General features: G+C 35.0%; 1 protein-coding gene across 5 annotated transcripts in view; it reads right to left on the bottom strand.

Moving 5' to 3' along the window:
* Positions 1-25,558, bottom strand: part of DPYD (dihydropyrimidine dehydrogenase) — an 831,034-nt gene that overhangs the window by 476,655 nt on the left and 328,821 nt on the right. The window lies entirely within an intron of this gene.

Genomic DNA, 25,558 nt, shown 5'->3' on the forward strand with positions numbered 1-25,558 from the left:
ATATTTGAAAAATATTGGAATTGAACTGTAGTCAAAATATAGTCTGAAATGAACTAGCAGGATACAAAACTATATAGTTTGACACAAGTTTCATAAAATTTGAATGGTGATCATTTCTGGTGGTAGGACTGTGGATAATGTATTTTTTCATTATTTCTTTATTTGCCAAATTTTCTACAACAAGCATTCATCAACCATATAATTAGGAACTAACTGCCAAAATTTTGAAAAGAAAATGAATAGCAGACTATTTTTTTTTCAAAGTATAAACAAAGCAAATCTGACAGCAATCACCCTACCATAGAAAAGTATAGAATTAACTCATCTCAGATCCATAAACACAGGGGAATATTTATAGTTTAACTTTATTTACTTCCCCAAGCTCTGGGTTATTCTAGAGAGGTAGGATTTCATTTTATTGTAAATGAAAAGCAATGAGTATGTTGGTGGACACCTAGAGTAATAAGGATGGCCCAAGAATGACTTTCTTAAGTATGATAACGTAGGTACCCTATCTCATCTGAAAGCTGAAGGGGTCTGTGGATTGAGTGAGTGTATAACCAGCAACAGACAGCTTTGATCCTTCAACTTAATTCAAACATTTTTCTTCCCTGTCCAGCATTGCTTCCTCCCAAGGATTTGCCCTTTGCTCATAGATTATTAGTTTAAGATCACTTGTCATTAAAATTATTTTATTTATCTAGGAAAGTAGGCAAGTCATTTGATTTACTTTGCTTTGGTAGCTTTTTTTTTTTTTTTTAAAGCTTTTCTTAAATTCCAGTTAGTTAACATACCATGCTTTGGCTTCTTTCTAAATGAAATAAGACTGTTTCCTCATTTTCTGACACAAAGGATTACTCCTTGGGTATATTTATAACATGGAAACTATTACATAAATGTGTGGTTATTTATATAATTCTTTTAGAAAGACTAGGATAGGGAATGGTTACGGTTACATAAAAATAGTGGAGTATGTACTTGAAGACTCTAATAACAAAACAATTTTTCTTGAAAGCTTTAAAAGATGACTATAGTTTTAGGCACATCTGATTAGTCTAACCAATACACACACACACACACACACACACACCATTTTGAAATTTAAATAAGGACCCTGTCTCCCCTCTTACATATGTTACTATATTATAGAGATAGCATATGTTCTATAGCACTTCATTTTCCTGTAAACACACACACACACACACAAGAAAAACAACATGGAGTGCTGTGCAATTTCAAGGAGATATGGTAAACAAAAATCTTTTAAAAAGATCAAAAACAAAGCACAGAAAATGTATGTGGCAGATAAAAGTTCTGCATTTACTGTCAATAGAGTCTAATATCCTCCCTTTACTAACTAACTCTTAGTCTGAGCTTTTTTCAATACTTGCCATGATTAAGACACAGAGAGAAATTTACATCGTGATTATTTTCTATAGACCTATTGCTAAAACAATATTTCTAAAGAAATGCAAGGCATTCTTATTGAATATACCACTGGATCCACGGGGAAGACTTTTCCTATCCTGCAAGAATTATTTCACAAGAAAAAAGCTTTGGTAAAAACTTAAATTCACTTTTTCACTTGGATCAAGAGACTGACAAGGACAACTGAATTTCCTGCACTTTTACCCCATTCTGCATTTATCACTCTAATGAATTTAACATTTACTGGATCAGATTCTTTCTGTAAATGTTCAGGAGGGCACCAGTTAGATGTTCTGACTTATGGATAATGGCTTAATGTGAGAAACAATGAGCCAGAAATGGGGCAGGATCCATGTGTTATTCATTCTTGCAGCCTCTTTAGCCACACCCCAGGGCACAAATCATTTTAAGGTCCCAAGGTCCAGGGAAGTCTTCTCCCTAACCTGGATGGCAGGTCATCCCTTATGACCTAGGGTAATGCATCTGAAGCCCTCCTCACAGAATGTTTGGTAGTCTGGCCCAGCTGCAAAAGTGCCCTAGAGTCTACTAACCATGATGCTGTGGGGTGATTCAGAGCAGGACCTTTATCATTAGCCAGACTCTGGGGTGAGGTCTTCCTCTCTCATTTACCATCTCTGTGATCTTTTGGGAGTGCCAGTAATTGCATGTACTTAGCTAGACTATCAGATGTTCTGGTCAAGGACTAAGCTACATATTGCTATGAAGGCATTTTATAAATATGGTTAACATCTATAATCAGTTGACTTTAAGTAAAGGAGACTGTCTTGATCATGTGGGTAGGCCTCATCCAACCAGTGGAAAGGCCTTAAGAATAAAACTGAAGTTTCCCAGAGGAAGAAGAAATATTGCCTGCTGGCCCAGCCCACAGATTTCAAATTTGTCAATTTCCACAATTACATAAGCCAACTCCTTGAAATAAATTCTATAATATGATATATCTGTATCTATAGATCTCCTAATAATTCCGCTAAGGACAACAATTACACATCTCTCACTAATGTGAGATTTAAAGGAATTTATCTACGTATTTATCCATCCATCTATCCATCCAACCAACCATCTATATTAAGCATTGAGACTTAAAACATAATGAATGCTCATTAAACATTAACTATTAATATTAAGATAGATTTACTTATTCTGTAGTTTATCAATTCTCCCAAATTCCACATCTTATGGCAAGAAAAGAATAGAGTTTAAAGTATTAAACCTTAGCAAATTTAAACAAAGTGCTACAAAAAAAGAAAAATGAAGCAATCTTAAGTGAAATATGAGAGATAATGAAACTTGCAAATACCCATCTATCAAAGGAAGATTTCCGTGAGAGTAGGTGGCATATTAATAAATAAGGTATGTGTCTCTATCAGAATGATTTCAAAATGACACTGAAATGACTTTTTAATTCACCTTTCGTGGGAAGAAGGAGGTTTATGAATAAAGAAGAATTGACAAAGATTTGACAAACAAAACAGCTCAGCTTAGTAGAGGTACACTGTTCTCTTGTCTTTCAAGAAGGCCAGAGAGTTTCTTTGTTCCTCTAGAATAGTTATTGAAGTTTTCGATGTTTTAGCATATATTTATTAAAAGGAACACCACCTTAAGAACTATTGCGAAATGAAAAATTTCAGCTTCTACTAAAATAAATAAATAAAATTCTGCTTATATCACAGAAAGTATAATTTACCATATATTATTTTTTTAGATTTAGATTATTAACGTTTAGATTTTAGATTTAGATTATTTAGATTATAGTCACTGTTCTAGATGCCTGGCATATAGATGGTTTTTACATATTAACTCATTTAATTCTCAAAACAATCCTGTGAAACAAAGAACATTATTTTCTGCATTTTAGATATGAAGAAACTGAGACACACAGAGCTTAAGTAACTTTGCAAACAGTCAGAGAACAAGTAAGTAGCAGTACCAATTTCTAATCTGGACATTCTGGTTATAGAGTCTATGCATTAACTTCAAAATGCTGCCTTTTTTAATATACAATGTCATCATTGAGCCCTATTATAATGTGATGTTACTTGACAAGTGATACCTAAATCACTTAACAGATATGCATTAAATGCTTCACTGTAAGGCCAAAGGTACGCACACAACAGAGAATGTGTCTGTGGCCAGGTTCCAATCCAGTGATAGAGAAAAGACAGGTTGCTTCTCTAGGCTGTATCTTTGTTTTGTGATTATTTTCTCTAGTACAATTCATTTTTGAACTGTTTTCCTTCTTAACTGTATTCCTCTTGGGTATCTGCTAGTTATTTTTCAATATTTGATAGTCTTTGAAATATGTATCTCTGCTGTGTTTCCAAAGCACCTCTCTGTGGAACAACTACAGAATACATAACAGCAGTGTATATAATAAATTTTTGTGTTCATATTAAGTTCTGCACAACTTCAGTTAACATTAATAGGATATTAAATACTCTGTTTCATGTTATCATCTAGTAAGTAATAGAAGAGAACTAAGCTTTTAAGGCTGGGTTCTCACAGGTATGGCAGGACATGTTTAAGAATTCCCCAGATTTTATAATATCTGCCTGTGTTACTTCACTGGCTCGCTTATTTGGTGTTAATTGAAGGGAGCAAGCATTCATGGGATGCCTCTTATTCTTGATGACATCCACTTGAATGACAGCTAAGCTGTCGTGGGAAAGACAGTGACCAGATGCCTCATGAATCCCACAGACATAGAAGACAGAACACTGAGAGACTGCCCCAAGTTCCTGGCAAAGGAATGTGGCTTACAGAAACAGGATTATAGAAATGGGTCGAGAGCATACCAAATTCTCTACAGGTTTGTCAATTCTTGTTATTCCATACTAGTGCTCTGTCGGTAAGAAGATGTTAGCAGACAAAATACCACTGATTCTGTCACTATTCACCAGTGGCTGAAAATAGCAAAATGTGTCTGATGGCAAATATCCTAAGTTTTTCGCTTTTCCAAGTGCTTTTGTATCTGAGATTTCACTTTCTTCTCACAGAAGGAAACATGTTGTGTGCTCGCAGTCCTCATTTCCTAAGCCTCCTCTGGGGAATGGCGCTGCATGAGGAAGAACACTAAAATGTGCAGATTACACATGGATTCATTAAAAAAAAAACTCTCACTGAGGGACACCAAGCTATCCACCACAGCAATCCATCCATGTCTTCGTAAGAGAAATGTCCCTCTGTAAACACTGCTTTTCTTTATTTCTGTTTATTAAACCTTTAAAAAAAATCTTAATGCCAATTGACTTATTTCTATCATTACTGGTAAAGAGAGTATGTGAATAAGAGCAAAACCTCTAAAGTCAGACTTCCTGCATTAAAATTCCAGTTTTAGCACTTACTAGCTACTATGACCTTGGGCCAGTAAATTACTCTTTCTGGGCAGCAGCAGCCTCATCATAGTATTGTTAGGAGAATAAAATGAATACAAATGTGAAGCTCTTTGCAGAGATGTGAAATGGTTCCTTTTATTTGCATCTTCTCCCTAAAAAAAGCTTTTGTTTTTATATAATAAAGTGATACACTTGTACAGACATAAATTAAAGGTTCACCTAATCCATGATATGCACAATTAATATTACTATGCATTTAAGTGGTCGGTGTTAGGCAGATTGGTATCAGAGTCCATAAAACTTAGCAACCTTGGCTAGAGTAAAAGACAGTAGCCAAACCAGGGTATTCTGACCTCATTCATTGTATAGACTACAATGGACCAGGAAATTAGCAAGATTAAGACCCTCTCATGTTTAATTTGGCATTCAAATGGGAGCAGTTAGAGTAACATCAAGCCTCCAAGAGCACTGACATAGGAGTCTGAAGAATTGGGTTCTAGTTTCATTACTTCCCCTTTCTAGCTATATTTGGATATAATTACTTAATATGATGGCTCTCAAATTCCTTGATTTTAGAATGAAAATGACCCTACTGATGTATAGATTTCTTCTCAAAATTAGGTAGAAAAATGTACATAAAAGCACTCTGGTAAATCTAAAACACCATTGAAATCTTAGTCATTTTTACTGTCTTAGGCAAAGTATAAAAACCATGGAAAATAAAGACTCATGGGGTAAAAAGATTCACAGTAAATACTTCCAAAAATAGAAGCTATTGCAATTAATCACAAAAAAGACACTTAAATGGCTACATGTAAGACATGTGAATGTGGGAATAAAATGATAAGTACATGTATTTATGGATATACATTTGTATCTGGATGAGTCTATACTTATTAGAAAAGGTAAACTAGACTTATATCAAGCCCAAAGTGCTGGGATTATACCATGGAAGTCAAACATTCCTTTCAAGGACCCAAGTAATCCAGAATTCCACAATGGATTATAAAGTTTTTCATCTGCACTTAAAGATCACTTACATGACTCGAAGGATTTCTATATTTCCCAGAGACAACAGTGCCATATGGGTTATCACTCTAGGATCTTTATATTGACTAGAAAGAGAACAGATCAATGATGGCCCATTGTGCTTCCTTCCTCAATAAAACTCCCCATCTTTTCCCCAATGCCCCACTGTAAATACATTTAGTTCAGACTGAATTCAGAAAGAATGGAGTGATTCAATATAACACATATGAAATCAGATCATCATGCATCACAATAGTGTTCATTTCATTGATTTTTCAAATCCCCATTAAACATCTGTTTCATGTAACTGCTGTCTAGTTTCTTTCTCAATGTGACCACATGCCTTAATCATGTGTATCACACAATTGGTTAGCACTTAACAAAGTGAAGACTTTGAAAAAAATGCTATGAATGAAGTCACCATCTCAAATCATATTTTTTCCCATTATATAAGTTATTTTTCTATACGGACACATGTAACAGACAATGAAACCCAGAATCAAGAGAAGTACTGAGCACTCATACAATTTTGAAAATCTGACGCTGGATTATGGTCTTTTTTGTATTTACGTTCAAAACAGTAAATTTCAAAAAGCACTGGAGAAGAGAATGAAAGAACCAAAGATGATACTTCCTACTATGCTATTGTGGACATACTTCAGTTGGTTTTTATGATTTCACGTGGAAGACATGTACAAGTTCTATCACACCAATGAGATCAATAAATACAACTTTGTGTTAGAACTGAATATTAGGCTCCAACTCAGAGTAGTATTTATGGGTGAAAAACAACATAAATACATTAAGAAAGCAATGTGTTCACAAGTGCAAAACATATGAAATAAGCCAATTTTAAGTAGTTAAAATTTTTCTACAGAACTTTTTAACCTGTCATAAAATGTTCAGCAATTTCATATAACAAAATGTGATTATGGTTCACTGTGCATTTTGGTCTCATATTTTTTGTTCTCTTTATATATTTGGAATAAAATAGAGAAGAGAGACTATTTTAATTGATAAAATAATGCCAAAGAATTCAAAAATGGACAAAATATCCTTCAATGTGTTTTACTTTCCTGACAAATATAATTCCCTATACTCAGGATCCATCTTAACTACTGTTCTTTTTATATAAAGGGACCTATGAAACAACCAAACCAACAAAATATTGGACCAAAAAAAAAAAAAAAAACCAAGATTAAGTATTTTTCTTTATACTTCTGTGATATCCCAGTTGTCTTATAATTAGTAGAAATTATTTTAGTAATTAAAATTTAATTTTAATACAAACAAGATCTCCCTAAAAACTCTCTTCTACTTCCCTATGACCCTGCCATTGCACTACTGGGTATTTATCCCAAAGATACAGATGTAGTGAAAAGAAGGGCCATCTGGACCCCAATGTTTATAGCAGCTATGGTCATGGTAACCAAACTGTGGAAAGTACCCAGATGCCGCTCAACGGACGAATGGATAAGGAAGATGTGGTCCATATACACTATGGAGTATTATGCCTCCATGAATACCCAACTTTTGTAGCAACATGGACAGGACTGGAAGAGATTATGCTGAGTGAAATAAGTCAAGCAGAGAGAGAGTCAATTATCATATGGTTTCACTTATTTGTGGAGCATAACAAATAGCATGGAGGACATGGGGAGATAGAGAGGAGAAGGGAGTTGGGGGAAATTGGAAGGGGAGGTGAACCATGAGAGACTATGGACTCTGAAAAACAATCTGAGGGTTTTGAAGGGGGTGGGGGTTGGGAGACTGGGGGAACCAGGCGGTGGGTATTAGAGAAGGCACGGATTGCATGGAGCACTGGGTGTGGTGCAAAAACAATGAATACTGTTATGCTGAAAAGAAATAAAAACCTCTCTTCTAGAGAAGATATATTAATGTAATTTCCTATTTCTGTCACAAAATTCTACCTATCACTTTGATTTCTGGTATTATTTATTAAAGTGTGCTTTATCTCTTGGGCCTCTCTTTATTTCCTTCCCTTCTCTTTTCTCCATTTCTCACTCTCATTTGGCTCTTGCTATAAAACAATTTCCTTAAATTTTAATCTTCACATCATGAAGTAAGAGTAAGCAAAAAAACAAACAAACAAACAGACAAGAAAAACAAAACTCAAACAATATGCCTCGGGCAAAGGTTTTTTCCTTAATGATTGGAATTCTTAGATGTGTTAAGAAATTACTATTTAGGACTATGTAAGTATACTATATTCCAAAGCAAAGAAATCATTAATAATAAAATACTAAAAAGGAACAGTTATATTACAAAATAAATCTACCAGGCTTACAAAGAAAACAAATTTGCAACAGCCACCTGCTGTGGAGATGAGGCAGTAATCTCAACAGCAGGAAATAAAAGGGAAGAGAGGAGAAAAATACAAAAGCACAGACATTAAAAAAGTAATTAAAACACTTATCTCCATCGACATACATAACGAAAAAAACCCTCAACCAACCACCTAAAAACATACTCTATTGAACTGCACAGCAGGAAATAGCATTAAAGCTGCCACCATAAACACACATTCTGTAGAAGGGAGAAGACCCTTTAAAAATGTAATCTCAAAAGTATTACTAATGTGTTAATCACCAGTAAAGGTACAGCACATTCATTGTATTCTGTTAGTTACTTTCTCAAAGGTCTTTATAAAATTGCACTTCTACATTTTTTTTATTCAAATAAATTCTTAAGTACAGGCACCAGTAGCCTCTTTATTTGTAATTGTTCTAGTGAATTTACAACTATATTGTGAGGCCAAGGTATTCTCTATCGAAAACGTTAATAATTTTTAACATAACATGCATTTAGATGATGCAGTTAAACTGTTTCCTTTAAAGCCAAACAAATCGTTGCTATATTACCAGAATAAAATGAAGTGAAACATAATGTAAGAGCCAGGGTCATGGATTAAAACTGAAATGAAAGCTAAGAATCATTTTGAGTAACCTAAGTATGCTCTGGCCTTCATAGCTCTGCAAAGTGGAACAATGCAAGCCTGAGGAAGCAAATGGCAGGCTTTAAAATAAAGACCACACACTAAATGTGCTTGGTGACTCAGCTGCTGGAACTAGGTTTTTGGGTCTCTGAGATTCTCCCCAGGCAGGTCTGTGAAACAATGGAAAGCTACATGGGTCCAAAGTAGAAGACCTTGAATGGACTCCTAATCCTATAACTTACCAGCTATTAGGTCAAAGTTCATACCCAAGATGTTAAACCACAGTTTTTTCACCTCTAAAATGAAAAGCCTTACAAAAATATATTTCTTTATAGAACTTTTATGTGGATAAGTAAGGATAGTATAGCTCTATCTTGCTGAAGCAACTTAATTTTACAAGTAGAAAATGCAATTCACAATCACACCTACTGATTCTATTACTATATAATTCTTTTATCTTGCAATGATACTCACACCTCAAAGTCATTTCACTTTATGCATTTTCCTTTTAAATACAAGTAATATGTTTCTGTGCAAATTCATTTACCTTACTCTGAATCACTACTGTAATTCTGTAAATTTCACAAGAAAATACTCATCTCAATACATCTTTTTCAAGAAATGTGTTTGATGTAAGAAAAGTATAAATTATTTCCATCCTTAAATATGCTTTTACTGTATTTTGTGTTTCCAACATGTTGCTGAGTAAGAGTCTCAAAATTAGAATACTTTTCTAGGAATTCAGGAAATTCCATAAAGTAATTACTCTCCAAAAGACATTCTTGGTGGATAGAAATAGTCAATCAGTTCAGAAACATGTGGTTAACCTTAAACTTCAGTTTGTTCATCCACAAAATATGGAGATAACCTAGAAATGCAGTTCTGAACATTGCCTGAGTTTCTCAAGAAAACCAATACATTCAAAAAAGTACATTTTTGTGTATGTATTATAGGGGAGGAAGAATTTTTCCTTTGCCTTTCTAGTTCTAGCTGACCTAATTCACTAAATTAACATAAAATGGATTAACAGGAGAAAAACAATCTTAATCACATACATATTGGAAACCCCTCCCAGAAGAATATGAAACCCACAGGAAGTCAAGCAGTTGAGGCTTATATGCCATCCTGAGCTAACTGTGAAGGGTACAGGGGACTGAAACTGCAATGGAAAGAAAGATAATTTTATAGGATGATGGGAAGAGCAAATGTTTAGTAAACAAATGTTTGCTATGTCCTATTCTACAGAGACAATGGGACATAGAGAAGATTTTGATCTCCAAGTCCTGCCAAGTTTCCCCCAAGAGCTAGCATATGTTCTTTGTAGTTATTTCTGGTGATAGTTCTCTTTTTGGACTAGGTCCTCTAATTTCTTTTTGGTAGTTAATAGGAAATAAAAGCTCTTCCTGAGTTTTTTGGGCTTTGACTGACTTCAGCCCAAAGTAATCCACATCCCAAAATGACATTTTTGGGGAGGCCCATTCTGAACCCCTTCAATATCATTTTACTGTGTATGTGTGCAGAGGGTCTATCCTTTCATTACATTCTCTAAGTGACTCAAAGTGGTTAAAGAATCACATTCACCAAGATTAAGTCAGTTACACTGTACTATTTATCCAAATGCCATTCCAAATGCCCAGAGTGTGACTGTAAATGCCAGAATACAATGTAATTATCCATATTTGACAATCATTAAACACAATGAATGAATACCACTGTATACAAGAATCTAGAAGTATGTTGGGCCTGGTGTAAGAGAAAGTAATGGATAACTATGTTCATATCATTACTCCTTTATGCATTAGCCAAGTAACCTTGCATAATCACAGTTATTTTAAGTCTCAATTTCTTTATCTATAAAACCTGCCTTATAGGGAGATTAATTGAGGTAACGTATCTCAATAATATGGTAATTGCTTAGCACAGTGACTGACATATGGCAAAGGCTAATAAATAAAATGGATTTCACGTATTTCAAACTTTAAAATCCCATTATTTTCATACTTGTACCTTCCTTGATACTTAACATAACTTTAATATACAACACCATTACAACAACCATAACAGCAACAAAACTATATATAACATTTGAAACTTAGTGCCAACTGACATTTCTTAAATATTGGTAACCCATGATGTAAAATTTGGCAGGTTCAATGTATTCTTTTTTGAATATCGAGTTCTGAAATTTTTGTTACATAAAAAAGCCAAACAAACCCATGGTCTCTTACAAACAATTTTTAGATTTGGATACCAGCTGTGATTTTTTTTTTTTAAGATTTTATTTATTTATTTGTCAGAGAGAGAGAGAGAGTGAGCACAGGCAGAGAGAGTGGCAGAGTGATAGGCAGAGGCAGAGGGAAAAGCAGACTCTTTGCTGAGCCTTGCTGAGCAAGGAGCCTGATGTGGGACTCGATCGCCGGACACTGGGATTATGACCTGAGCCGAAGGCAGCCACTTACCCAACTGAGCCACCCAGGCATCCCACCAGCTGTGATTTTTAATTGTGATTGAGATATAGAAATAGAAATCTTTGATGTTTCATTTAACTACTCATTCATTAATATTTATTGAATGCCTACTATGTGCTAGCTTACATATTAGGTGCTAGGGATACATAGATGAACAGTTTCCAATCAAATGGGAGAAGAACATGCAATCAAACACTTAGAATAAAGCAAGGTACACACTATGATAGAGGAATACATAGGTAAGTGCACAGAAGCACATATAAAGCACATTTCTCCTGAAAGGAGACAAGGATGCTCAATCTGAGTCTTGAAAGATGAACATTTCCAGTGGTTAAAAAAAGGTGGAGGAGGGTAATAATGAGTGACATATACAAAGGCATAAAAGGGTAAGATGTCCATCTGACTAGACTAGGGATCAGGGGAGCAGATAGGAGGGGACAGGGAATGGCAAAATTTAAAATCTGACAGACAGACGGACACTAGACCATTAAGAACCATGCAAGTCATACCAAGGAATCTGGATTTGACATTGAGAAGATATCGCAGGGAAATTATATAATCAGCTTTGTATATCAAGGAGGACAAATTGGTAGTAGCATGTGGAATTGATTAAAATGTAGTGAGAATGATGGGAGTAGACCATGTAGGGGATGCTGCATAAATCTAGATAAGAAAGGAACACTTGTTCTGCTCAACCTGGATTGCTAGTCATCTCCATTAGCATAGCATTGCAGGGAGGGTCCAAAACTTGAGTATAAACACAGTTTACCCTTCCAGAGCAAGAATTACACTCAAAGATAACCAATTTAAATTATGGTGTTTGTACTAGTACAAATACGGAGATACTGAGGAATGAAATGCAGATTTTGAATGAAATTCTATACTTCAAAGAAAATCTGTATATGGCATTTGAAAATGTGACTCTGGATTTCCTAGAGGTATGTTTTTACTCTCTTCTATTACACTAACTTTAAAGGGAGAAGAAGAGAACTCACACTGAAATACTGACAGTGGGGATACAGGAGAATAAAAACACACCCCAGAGATATTTAGGAGTTAATTTCTTAGACTTTGGTCCCTAGTAGTTTAGAGTTTAGAGGGAAAGATGGGGGTAAAGTAAGTCTTACTTTTCTGTTTTGGTGGGTACCTCAAGAGTGGTGTGCTTGACTAACTCAGGAGACTAGAGGAGGAACAGGTCTGAAGAGAATAATGTTGTTCCATTTGGATATAATGGAATGGAATGTGGGACATCCAAGAGAGTTGTCCTTTAAGTAATAAACAGGTAAAACTTCATGCCTGCAGCTCATGGGAGAAATCTGGTCTGGACAAACAGATTTGAAAATTATGAGCAAAATAATTGCACTAGAAGTCATGAATGCTAATAAGCTAATCCTAGAGTGAAGTGTATACAGTAAACAGAAGAGAAAGCTAAGAACAGAGCCCTAGATAACATAACCAACACTTAGAGAAGGAAAGAGGAAGAAGAACCCAAACAGATTGAGGGTATATCAGTTAATAAGTGATCCAGGAGAAAGTGGTATGCTGGAAGCCAGGAGAAGAGAGGTATGAGTTCAAACTTTCTTGTCTACAGAATACATACAATTTTTAAAAATTATCTAGTATATAAAAATATATACTACAAAGCACAGAGAAACAGATGTTCGAAAGAGTATTTTTTTTTTTTAAGGACTCATCCTTGAATTTCAAGTACAATGCAATGCTACTGACCTACAATTAATTTTAGAATTAATATAACTAAAGTAGATTTATTGAAAGGGAATGTAAAATAGAACAAAAATAACAAAATAGGGGCACCTGGGTGGCTCAGTGGGTTAAGCCTCTGCCTTCAGTTTGGGTCATGATCTCAGGGTCCTGGGATCGAGCCCTGTATTGGGCTCTCTGCTCAGCAGGGATCCTGCCCTCCCCCACCTGCCTCTGCCTACTTGTGATCTCTCTCTGTCAAATAAATAAAATCTTTAAAAAAAAAAAAAACAAAATAAAAATAAATACATTGCAACTATGAGAATCAATTTAATTAAACTAGGCAAATCAGGAGAGGCAACAGGATAAATCCTATGCTGATACCCACACTGCAAATTTCCTAGTGGTAATGCAACCGAAGTATAGGACGAGAGATTTTGCTAGAGGAGGAATACACCACATGTCCTCCTAGGAATCAGTATTAATGGAGAATATATTCACAACAGAATATTTCAAAAAGAAAGAATTAGTCAATAATGACAACTCCACATTAAGTTGTGCGTGGATAATACAAAATGGATCTAACTTAGCTTATATAATATTTGATTAAACAATTTTTAGAAGGGTTTCTCTGAAAACTGAAGCTTTGGATTAGGGAAGTACTGTTCTGCCTCCACTGGGTTTGGAAATTCTGCAAAAATGCACATTCATGTGGGTTTACCCTGCAACAAATTTTTTGACCTCTGAGGCAAAACCAAATACTCCCAGGCAGGTGAAATGCATGACCAACCAAGAAAAAAATACTTAGGTTTGCTCTCAATTTCCTCACCTACTAGCTGTGTGATCCATAGCAAATCAGCCTACCTCTCTATGCCTTAGTTTCCTCCTCTGTAAAATTAAGCTTGTAGCACCACCTCTTTTGAGCTGTTTGAAGGACTCTTGAATCATGAAGTATTATACAGACATGAGAAATTTAATTAATAATAATTAAAATTATTTTTATCATAATTGGAGCCCATTATATAGGCAAATGGTCTCATCTCTTTTCCTATTATTAGATGAAGAAACTATAGTAGTAGCAGATGGTAGCTTAATCAGGGAGATCAAATGGAGACTCTTGTTGCTCTTTGGAAATTACTTAAATTCCCTATGAACTATACACTATATACAAATTCAAAAATTAAATTATATTCAAAAACACCTATAGCACTCTAACCATAGTGGATAGAGCATATATATTGACAGTATCAATAAAAATCTCACACTTTAAAAAAAAATCAACAAAAACTTAAAAATTTAAAAAAAAATGGAGTTGTGGGGCGCCTGGGTGGCTCAGTGGGTTAAGCCGCTGCCTTCGGCTCAGGTCATGATCTCAGGGTCCAGGGATCCAGCCCCGCATCTGGCTCTCTGCTCAGCAGGGAGCCTGCTTCCTCCTCTCTCTCTGCCTGTCTCTCTGCCTGCTTGTCATCTCTATCTGTCAAATAAATAAATAAAATCTTAAAAAAAAAATGGAGTTGAAGTGCCTGTGTGCTCAGTTAGATAAGTGTCTGACTCTTGGTCTCAGCTTGGGTCTCAATCTCAAGGTCCTGAGTTTGAGCCCCACATTGGGCTCCATGCTGGGCATGGAGCCTACTTAAGGAAAAAAAAAAAAAATCAATGAATTCTATCCCAAACACCTTTGGTTTAATGACAGTAGTCAATGCTTTGGTGTGTGTACATGTATAACACACCCACTACACACACACACACACACACACACACACAAACAGACATACCATGCACATATAAAAATATATATAGATATGATACATATGATGATATATATATATAAAATCACATATATTATATATATTTCAGTTTCTGAACACATGATTTCTATTCCAATATATGGTTTTAGAGCCATTTCTTATAATTATTTTCATATTTTTTAAAACAGTATCCTGATGCTAAGCTGTTTGAATTCTGCTTCTTAGAGCACAATGCATATAAACTATCAGTATCAGTATCAGTAATTTAATCTAGTCCAATAAGTTTCACATTGTAGTCTGAATGGACTCTTTAACCTTAACTTGCTATCGTGCCATTGTGTTCTATAGATTATAAGGAAAAAGACAGAAAATGTATTTCAGAAGATCTTTCTACCGCCAACTGTTTTAAGTGCAGGCTCAGTAATAATAAATATTTTAAGAGTTTACATTTGTAGAGTGCTTTATTACTTAAAAACATTTCTTTTATATTTGAGCCTCATGACAACTCTATCAGCTAGACACCTTTATGACCATTTAAAGATGAGCAAATGGAGGTTGAAGGCAGTAAAATAAGTTTTCTAAAATCTCATAATTAGTAAGTGCTTAAGCCAAATTTAATCTAATAAGAAGTTTGAAATAAAGTGTTTCTTCTACCATTACATAAAATATATATTCAGGGTAGTATATAATCTTTATTATTAGAGAAAAATAAGAGAAGCTTGAACCTAGCCCTTGAAAATTTAGCATACAATGATCTGTGGCACCTTTAATTTTCTGAATGTTATTACAGTAGTTTTATTCACCAGAAAGGAAAAAAATGCTTTAAAGATTAGTAGGTAATGACTCACATATCATCCCACCTACACTACAGTTTCAAATGATTTTAGGTAAACTATGCCTACTTAAATTTAAATGATGTCTTGTAAAAGGATCTTCTAAGCACTATTCATTTGTTTAAAGCACAGATCTACAATGACAAACCTATCATCAATTCATTTGGGTGAAAGGGTAATAATTAAAGCATTATTTTCCTTCTTTCATTGTAAGTCATTTGACCTATGTTAAATCAACTCTCAAATTTTCATTCATTATTTCTACATGAAGGACTTTGCCAGCTCAAAAAGTATAAATCGTCATTTGTCAAATTTAAACTATACTTGTCCCAGTTGCTCTCAGGACTCATAGCTCTTATCCCCTAAAAACAGCAAAATATTGTCAAGTCACACAACCTCCCCACAGCCTCGGATGACCCCTGAAATCAATAATATTTGTGACTTGTAAGTGCACAGTTAAGGAGAACAGAAGGCAAGCGCTGTCCTCGTTAACCACATTGAGCTGTGATACTACAGCTGACTCCCTTGTGTGGCCTGTGATCAATTTTAATCTCCTGACCAAGAATAAAAGAATGCAGACTCCTGATTCTGGATTCATCTTGAAAGGAGATTATAGATTTGTATGTCTGCAGTGGGAATGAAAGATTTAATTCAACTGGCATTCCAGGAAAGGATATATCTAAACTATCATTCCTCTTCATTACCCCCACTGCTTTCAGGGTCCTCTACTGACAGAATGAAATACTGAAAAATGTGCACACAATGGGTTAAAAAGCAAAGCTATCTTTGAGGGCATACGGTCACCTGACTACACAAGAGAGACTCCAGATTGGTTTGTTTTATTGCTATGTGATTTAAGGTGAGGTTACCTTGTCTGCCTCAAATTTCTTTGTAAAGACTGTAACTTTGTGCCCAGCATCTTCATGTGAAAACCTTTATTTTTAAGCACTTAAAAGAATGCATCGCTTATTAAAATCATGATTAGTTGTTTCCAAACCATAAATCCAGGTACACTGGCACTTTGGGGGGTTTTTAAAAATGCAAAATGACTTTGATGGGAGAAAGAGAAGACACCCAGTTTAAGCATTAGTTTTGTATCTCTACTATACCCATTTTCCTCCCCTCTCCCTCCCTCCTTTTCCCTCTCTCTCTGTATATATATGATGTGTGTGTGTGTATGATAATCACTTACATATAAAGCAGATATACTCTTATGTTTCTATAAAGATAAAAAAGGATATTTTGTTGTTAAAAGCAAATGAATATGACGTGGTTCTAGGGATTTAAAGAGAATCCATGTAACTGTAATTTGAAATTTTTGTAATTATTACAAAATAGCTTTCTCAGAACATCAGACAAAATTTCCCACTCTGCATCATCATTACCATCATTGTAGCAAACAGTTTGGAGCATTCACAATGCATCAAGTACAGTGATAAACTGGTGGCAGAGCCATAGACTCCAGAGCCACTGCCGAAATACCTGACTCTGCTATTTTCCAGCTATATGATCTTGAGCACACAAACCACCTTTTCCGCAGATCCCTCATCTATAAAACAGATGAAGGTAATTAATAGCGTAGAGCTTACTGGGGCTTTTGTAGTGAGGAAATGAAAGAATATACAGAAAGCACAGATATGTTTATAGCACTTAATATGCACTAAATAAGTGTTAGCTGTAGTAAAATGTATTCTACTTCACTTATTCATTCAATTATAAGCATTAAGTGCTCTCTCTGTTGCAAGGTCTACGCTAGGAAACAAAGATGAGCAGGAAACTCTTGACAAGTTGTTTAACTTTTGGGCATTAGCCTTCTTAATTGCAAAATTAAAATACTAGGGTTTGTCTTGGAAGACTGCTGTGAGGATCAAATGAAATTACATAGAGTGCCAATCATAATGGCAGCTACATCTAAGCGATGGTCAGTTAAATGTTTACTAAAGGAAGGAACAAAGAACTGGATAGATGTATGGTGGATGGATAAATGCTGTGCTTCAGGTCAGAGAAAAAATAAGAGTGGATCAATCAGGCATCAGCTCAGAGCACACATTTATAAGTAAAATGCATACTAGACTAAAAAAATTGAAATGAAACAGGTAACTTGAGGTTTTATATAAACTCCTGGCAAAAAGTACATTTGTCTTGTTTGCTCCAACACAGATATCAATGTCCAGTGAAAATGTAAAACATATATATATTCCTTTCACAAGGGCTGTCTTATCTCTGTTTATTAATTATGTAATAGATTCACAATTCGAAAAGCCCAAGTTTGGTAGTGGTAGTCAACTGATACTCTAAATCCAACAGAGCAGAGGATGGTGATTTTAACCAGGCAGGGGTGATTTATTCTATCATTAGATTTTTAAATATTTAATGTAGGCTGGGAAAATTTGATTGGCTTAAAAGTTTCTGAAAAGAAAGCAAGAAAACAGAGAGATGGGAATCACTTTGACATTTTTATTTTAAGAACAATGACTGCTTCTGCCAACAGAAGTAAATTAAAAATGGAATCTGTTTCTCTATGAATTTCGGTAATGGAAATTTATATTAGTCTGTCTCAAAATTAATATTAATCAAATAGTCAAAACACATATATTGATTTGAAAACATAGTAAGATTTAAACCTATCCAATGTGCCAATCCAGTCCAATTCTATTCTATATACACTCAAAGTTGATCAGTTTTAATGAGCTGTTCTATAAGGGTCATACCAGCAGCCATTCATTTTTTCCCATAGGTAATGCCATGCTAAATTTAGAGGTATGATGAGAAAGAAACCGAGATTGTGCCAACATCTTAAATGGTAAAGAAATGGGTGAATATCAGACCTAGTCAAGTGGTGAGAAGGATAAATCTAATTACCATGTTCAAGAAAAAGACACCCAGAGCCAAGTGGAAGAACATGAGATTCAGAGTCCAAAGCTGGTACAGATCAAGGGGGCAGGAAGAGGGAGAGAGATGGGAATTCAGAGCAAAATAAAACTCTTTTTCTTGATGACTTGATGACGTTTTCCCTGGCTCAGGGAAGCTTTTATAGAACTAAAAACAGTTGTTTTTAGATATCTTAAAAATACTATACTATAAAAAAAATATTATAAATTTACGATTATAAATGCCCATTTGTAAAACTTTGGGAGACCCAACTCATGTGTTAACTGAGGACAAACTTTGCATATGTGTGTACGTGTGTGTATATTTTATATATATATATATTTATATTTATATAATATTTATATGTTATATATAGATTACAATGTATAATATAGATAATATATTCATAATATATATGTACATACATGTTCACCAACTTAACTACAGGTACGTAGGTAAGATCTATATGTAACCATATATCTGTATATGTATGTGTAAGTGTATATTTTATTTCTTAATAATAAACTTTATGAAAAAGTAAGCAACTGACTTACATGGGTGCCTTTAACAGCTCAAAACCACTCATAAGAATCAGCGGATACAATTGCCTTAGGTACAATGGTCTCTCCCCTTTTCAACCTTTATCTCTCATTCTCTCTTAACTTTCTTTTAGGATAGAAATCACTAAGAATCCATTGACTGCCATTATCCAAGGTGGTTAAGATATCCAGATAAATTAGGATAGGCCAAACATCATGCCAGGCTAAGTTTTAGCCACACAATCAAGTCATTTACCACCAAGTCATTTATAGCTGATGTACCTCCTGATTGGTCTGTGCCTAATGCTCTGCTAGTTAGCCAATATTTGAATGCCACTCCTGGGATCCAGACAAATTAAAGTGAAAATGAGGATAAGAGGCCAGGAAATATTTTCTAAGCTAACATGGCAACCAAGATAGGGTTGGGTGGGATGGGTTGGGGGGTGGGAATAACAGAGAAATGAAAAGACACAGAAATATTACTCTTTCCCCTTCAAAATATATAATGAAATCTCAGAATGCATATATTATTCACTGCAACCCTATTCACCTCTTCTAATAAAGACAAGTAAATATTTCCAGAGCTTTTTTTTTTTTTTTTTAAATTTTATTTATTTATTTGACAAAGAGAGGGAGAGAGCACAAGCAGGGGGGACACCAGAGGGAGAGAGGAAGAAGCAGGCTCCCTCCGAAGCAGGGAGCCCAATGCAGGGCTTGATCCCAGGACCCCAGGATCATGACCTGAGCTGAAGGCAGACACTTAACCATCTGAGCCACCACCCCAGAGCTTTGTTGTTAATATGACTTTCTGACTTGAAAAAGCATAAATGGCTTACCTATTATTTGGGTCATCATGCTGAATATTTAGGATATATACCATCTCTACAGATCTGACCCTAAAATCTGCATTTATAGTAAGTGGTAATACAAGCAGAAAGGGTAACACAGACCAATTTAATCCAGTGTTGTGTTGTTTAAGTTCAGCATATTAAGGCAATATGATATTGTCTCCACAGAGTTTCATTTCACATGATAAAAGAAACAAGCAGCATATGATCAATAAACAGAAAATCAAGTTATATGTTCCCGCTAGGTTTCTCTAACAAGGATTAATTTCAGAAATGTTGGTGCATGCCTAATGCTGTGGCTTTTAATCCTCTCACACCAGTGGGTCTAAAATACTTGCTATTAGCACTAATGTAAAAAGAATTAATACTTTACATATGGCTATCCACTCTACTCAAATGAAGGGGTTAATGGTAAAATAAGCCTTTAAGGATGTAAATGATGCTTCCCATGTGGCTGGAAAATAGCTCAAGTGTTTTTCATTTAAAATTATTAACATATAGAAACATTATTATCTCTGCAGTTAATATGCACCTCACTGAAAAATCTCATGGTCTACAAAAATTAAGGGAAGTAGCAACCTTAATGAAGTTATAAAATGTATATCATTTATTAAGCAGCAAATTATATCTTTAATTTTGGCTTTAATATATCTTTAATTTTAGCTTACTGATTATATGAAAAATATCTTCCAAAACCCCAGGACAAATCGTGCCATGGCAATAGGGTTATTTTCTCTACCCACTACCATCCACCCACCCTCGGTGCTCAACAAGGTTGTAATTAAACTCATGCTTCCTTTCTATAAGCATGTACTTCTCTGAAATATGGAGACAATCAAGGGCAAGACAACACCATATGAATGTTTTTCCATTTAGAGTCTTGTATCTAATTTTGACACATTTTTATCGATTAACGTAGAGTATTGAACAACCTAGTGAATGTTATGACTCAGATCTCCACTGCTACTTGAAGATGTGAAATGTTAAAATCAAAAGATTGAAGCCAAGTTAGGCAGACATTCTTCCTCCCTCTCTCCCTCTTCCCCTCCTTTTTTTCTCCCCTTTCTTTGATTCCTCCCTCCTTTCAACAAATATTTATTAAGTAGCTGGATACGATAGGCATTGTTCTCTTATGGGAAAATTTTTCTAAATTTGTTTAAATCATATATTAATTAAACGTAAAGTTTATTTGCACAAAGTATAATTTCAGTTGTCAGTAGTTTAAGTCTGAAAACTCTCTTTCCTAAGAAAAAAATATTTTATGTCTTGGTAATTCAAGGGGACAAGCTCCTCATTCAGTGTGCTCAGAGAAATCAATCATACCTCTCTGAAAATGATTAGGAAAGAGTAGGCATGTCACTAAAATCTTGAATAAATTTTTTATGATTATTCATGTTAACACAATGCTCATCATCTGTTTTACATAAACAATTAGATGGCTTCAACCACATAATGGTAGATAACATTTAGATGCTGTACCTAGAAATTTGGATTATAAGCCACTTCTCTTTAAATAGTCTAAGGCAAATATGATCAATGTTTCTCACTATGTTGCAGGTGAAGGTAAGGGATGAGTCAGCTGGAGGAGAGATCCCATGATGTCAGAGGTAGGTGGGAAATGAGAAAAGAAGAGAGGAGAAGAAATGATGATATGTGCTGGTGAGACTGCCCAAAACGTCTGATTCCATTGTCTAATTGCCGTATATGTCTAAATTTGTCCACTTATCTAATATATATATTCACTAATTAAAATTACAACTGGAAAGAGTCAGGATATAAATATAAACATATACAATGAGTGAATTTTATGCACAAAAGACCTGATACGTAAGTGTCCACCTTTGGCTCAGGTCATGATCCTGAGGTCCTGGGATGGAGTCCAGCACGGGGCTCCCTGCTCAGCAGGGAGTCTGCTTCTCCCTCTCCTTCTGCCCCTTCCCCCTGCTCATGCTCTCTCTTTAAAAAAAAAGACATGATACAGAAATATGATAAATAACAATGGGTATCATTACATGTCAACAAACACCACTACTGAGTAAAGGAAAAAAGTATAGAAAAGAGAAAGAACCTAAATTCCTTGAAATACAGAGAATATCACAGAGCCAGGAACTACCAGCACCATGAAAGTTTAGCTACACTATATTATCTGTATATGCATACAACATTATTGTATTTTGAATTTTAGTTACTAGATCATTCTTTTGAATTTTAGTTTAGATCATCCTTCTCTCTATCTGTCTCATGAAGAGCCAGAGAGGGTTAGACCTTAGTAGTAAACCCAGAGGTATCTCTCATGGGGTTGATATTCAAATAATAGTTAAATGGAAATTTTATACATCACCCACATAGTTTGACTCATGGTACTGAAATAAGTGATATAAAACTTAAGTGTTTTTAAATGAGCCAAATCTTTAAGGTTGATTTAAATTTTTTTAAAAAAGTTTTTTAACAGGATGCATTGAACAAGAAACATATTTCACACTTAAATTGGGATAACTCCAGGAGATTTCATTAAAAAAAAAAAAAAGATGGGTAGGTGCTAGGGAATTATAAGGAATACATAATTGGTGCTAGAAGAATTAATCTAAGATCAGTGTGTCTGCCTGATAATCTAAGTATGTCTACTCTTTTTTCAGTAGCTCAAGAGTCACTATAGTAGATATTGTAGTAAATTATATTTGAACACAGTAAGGTCATCCCCTGTAATTCTCAGAGAGTAAAATCAATCACAGAAACTTCCCCTTGTAATTTCCTATGGTAAGAGAACTAGGAGCATCTTTTGTTCTAATCTGGCTCTGGTTCCTAAAACCCTTGTAATTTCCTCAGTGATAGAAGTACCTTTTGTTCTAATGAGATAACTTTGGGTGAGCTCCTGGAGGGGGGCTGGTCACAAGAAAGACCAGGGCATGATTAGAAGCCTGGAATTTCCAGCCTTCCTTCTCTTGAGAAGGTAGAAAGGCTAAAAATGGAGTTAATGATCCATGATGCGTGCATGTTGAAGTCTCCATTAAAATCCCAAAGGTACAGGGTTCAGAGAGCTTCCAGGTGCGTGAGCACATCCACGTACCAGGATGGTAATACACCTCAACTCCATGGGAACAGAAGCTCCTACACTTGGGACCCTCTCAGCCATTGTCCTATGTATCTCTTTACCTGATTGTTCATCTGTATCCTTTACCATATCCTTTAATAGACTGGTAAATGCAAGTAAGTGTTCCCCTAAATGCTGTGAGCGACTCTAGCAAATTAATCAAACCTGAGAAGATGGTGGTGGGAAACTCTGATCTGTAGATAAGTCCTACAGAAGTTAGGGTAACAACCTGGGGACCTACTACTTGAAACTGGCATCTTTAGTAGGGTGGGATCAGTCTTATGGGACTGAGTCCTTAACCTGTGAGATCGGATGCTATCTCTAGGTAGGTAACTCATCACTGAGTTAAATCATAGGACACCTGGCTGATGTTGTAGAGAATTTCTTGGTGTGGGGAAAACAAAACAAAAAAACAAACCCACATATTTGGTACGAGAAGTGTTGTGCTTGTGTGAGTAGTAAAGGAGATACACAGGAAGAACACAAGAAGTGGAAAACTAGGTTTTTCCATACAAAGGAGGAAGGACTGAAGGATTTTCTAATGCAGAGGCCTAGAAAAAAACTATTTTTAGCTAGTAAAATCTAGTTAGGCAAAACTAATACCTGGAGATCTTCTAATTCAAACACCCATGCCCTTTCCATAATCAGAGCCACCTTATTTCTGTCTTATTTCTTCTTTTATTAGATTCCCAGAACTCATTCATCTTATCACTGAAGGTTTGTACTCTTTGATCAACATCTCTCCATTTCCTCCACCCCTGATTCCCTTGTAACCACCATTCTACCCTCTGGTTGTATGAGTTCAGGTTTTTTGGATACCACATACAGATGACACCTGACTTAGAACCATTTGTTTGACTTACGGTTTTTCCACTTTATGACAGTCCAGAGTAATACGGCTTCAGTAGAAACTGCACTTCAGATTTTGAATTTTGATTTTTTTCCCAGGCTAGCAATATGCTATATGATATCTTCTCATAATGCTGGGCAGTGGCAATGGGCCACAGATCCCACTCAGCCACAAGATCACAAAGGTAAACAACTGACATACTTAGAATCATTCTATATCCACATAGCCATTCTGTCTTTTCACTTCCAGTACAGTATTTGATAAATCACATGAGACACCCAACACTTTACTATAAAATAAGCTTTGTGTTAGATGATTTTGCCCAGTTGCAGGCTATGATGTTCAGTAGGTTAGATGCACATTTTACTTAACAGTATTTTCAACTTCTGATGTGTTTATTTATATATAACCCCATCATAAGTCTAGGAAGAACTGTGTAAGTAAAATCATATAGTATTTGTTTTTCTGTGTCTGGCTTATTTGACTTAACATAATGTCCCTTAGGTTCATCCATGTTGTTGCAAATGTCAAAATTTCCTTCTTTTTACGGCTCAATAATATTCCATTATATATATATATATATATATATATATATATAAAATTATATATATATAATTATATATATATAATTTTCTTTAGTAATCCTTCTATGCTACTAATGAGAATATAAATTTATATAGTCATTATGGAAAACTGCATGAAGTTTCCTCAAAAAAAAAAATGAACTACTATATGATTCAGGAATCCCATTTCTGGGTATATATCCAAAAGAAATAATATCAGTATCATGAAGACATACGTTCACTCCTATGTTCACTATGGCATTGTTCATAATAGATAAGATATGGAAACAACCCAAGGTTTCATTAATGAATAAATGGTTAAGATTTCTGGTTTCTAAAAGTATAAAGCCATTTCCAATTTTTAATATATGCTTAAATTAGCTAGTTTAGACTGATAAAGTCTGAAATATTATTTGAATATTGCTGCTTACTATGATTCAAGTTAACACACATTTAGAGATTTATATTACTGCTTTGGCGGGTTAAAAAAAAGATGACTAAGCCATGATTCCTGTTATTTTTTTAAAAATAAATCCATATATCCAAACATTTAAGTACTTACTGAGCTTTTCCCACCAGTTAGAAACACATCAGATTCAACATGTCCAAAATGTTATCCATTGTTTTCCTTCCCAAATGTATTCTTAAAATGACATTCACTTTTTATGAACAGTAAGATTATCATTCATTCAAAATATATTTATAGAGCTTCTACTATGAGCCAGACACGATGCTGAGTGCTGAGATTCTATAGTAACCAATGTTGAATTGAATCCAGGCCTCATGTGCAGAAAAAAATATATATGTAGTGTGACATAAACACCAACTATCCAGCTTACCAGATATGTAGAAAACTAGGAATCATCCTCCTACGCATCTCCCTCTTCATCCTCATTTCTATTAAATCACAAAGTTCTCTTCTTTTCACTTAATTTCTGAGGTCAACATTCTCAATCCCAGTTCAAGCCCTGATCATTTCTATCCTAGCTAACAAGAATAACCTCCCCAATGGACCTTCCTGTTTCTAGAATACCTGGAATCATTCCCCCACCAAACTAGCAAAGAAATTTTTCTGAAATAGAAAATTCACCATTATCACTGATTAGGGATGCTCCAGTGTTTAACTCCTTAGCATTGAACGTAAGATTCTTTGTTATCTGAACTCGTCTTGACTCTCTCATACCTTTCACACTTACACTTCACTTCTGATAGACCAATTTGAATCTCATTGTGTAGTGCCCTAAATACTGCATTCCCTCTCATGACTCCATGCATTACTG

This window comes from Mustela nivalis (assembly GCF_964662115.1).
Source record: "Mustela nivalis genome assembly, chromosome: 10".
Classification (NCBI taxonomy): Eukaryota; Metazoa; Chordata; class Mammalia; order Carnivora; family Mustelidae; genus Mustela; species Mustela nivalis.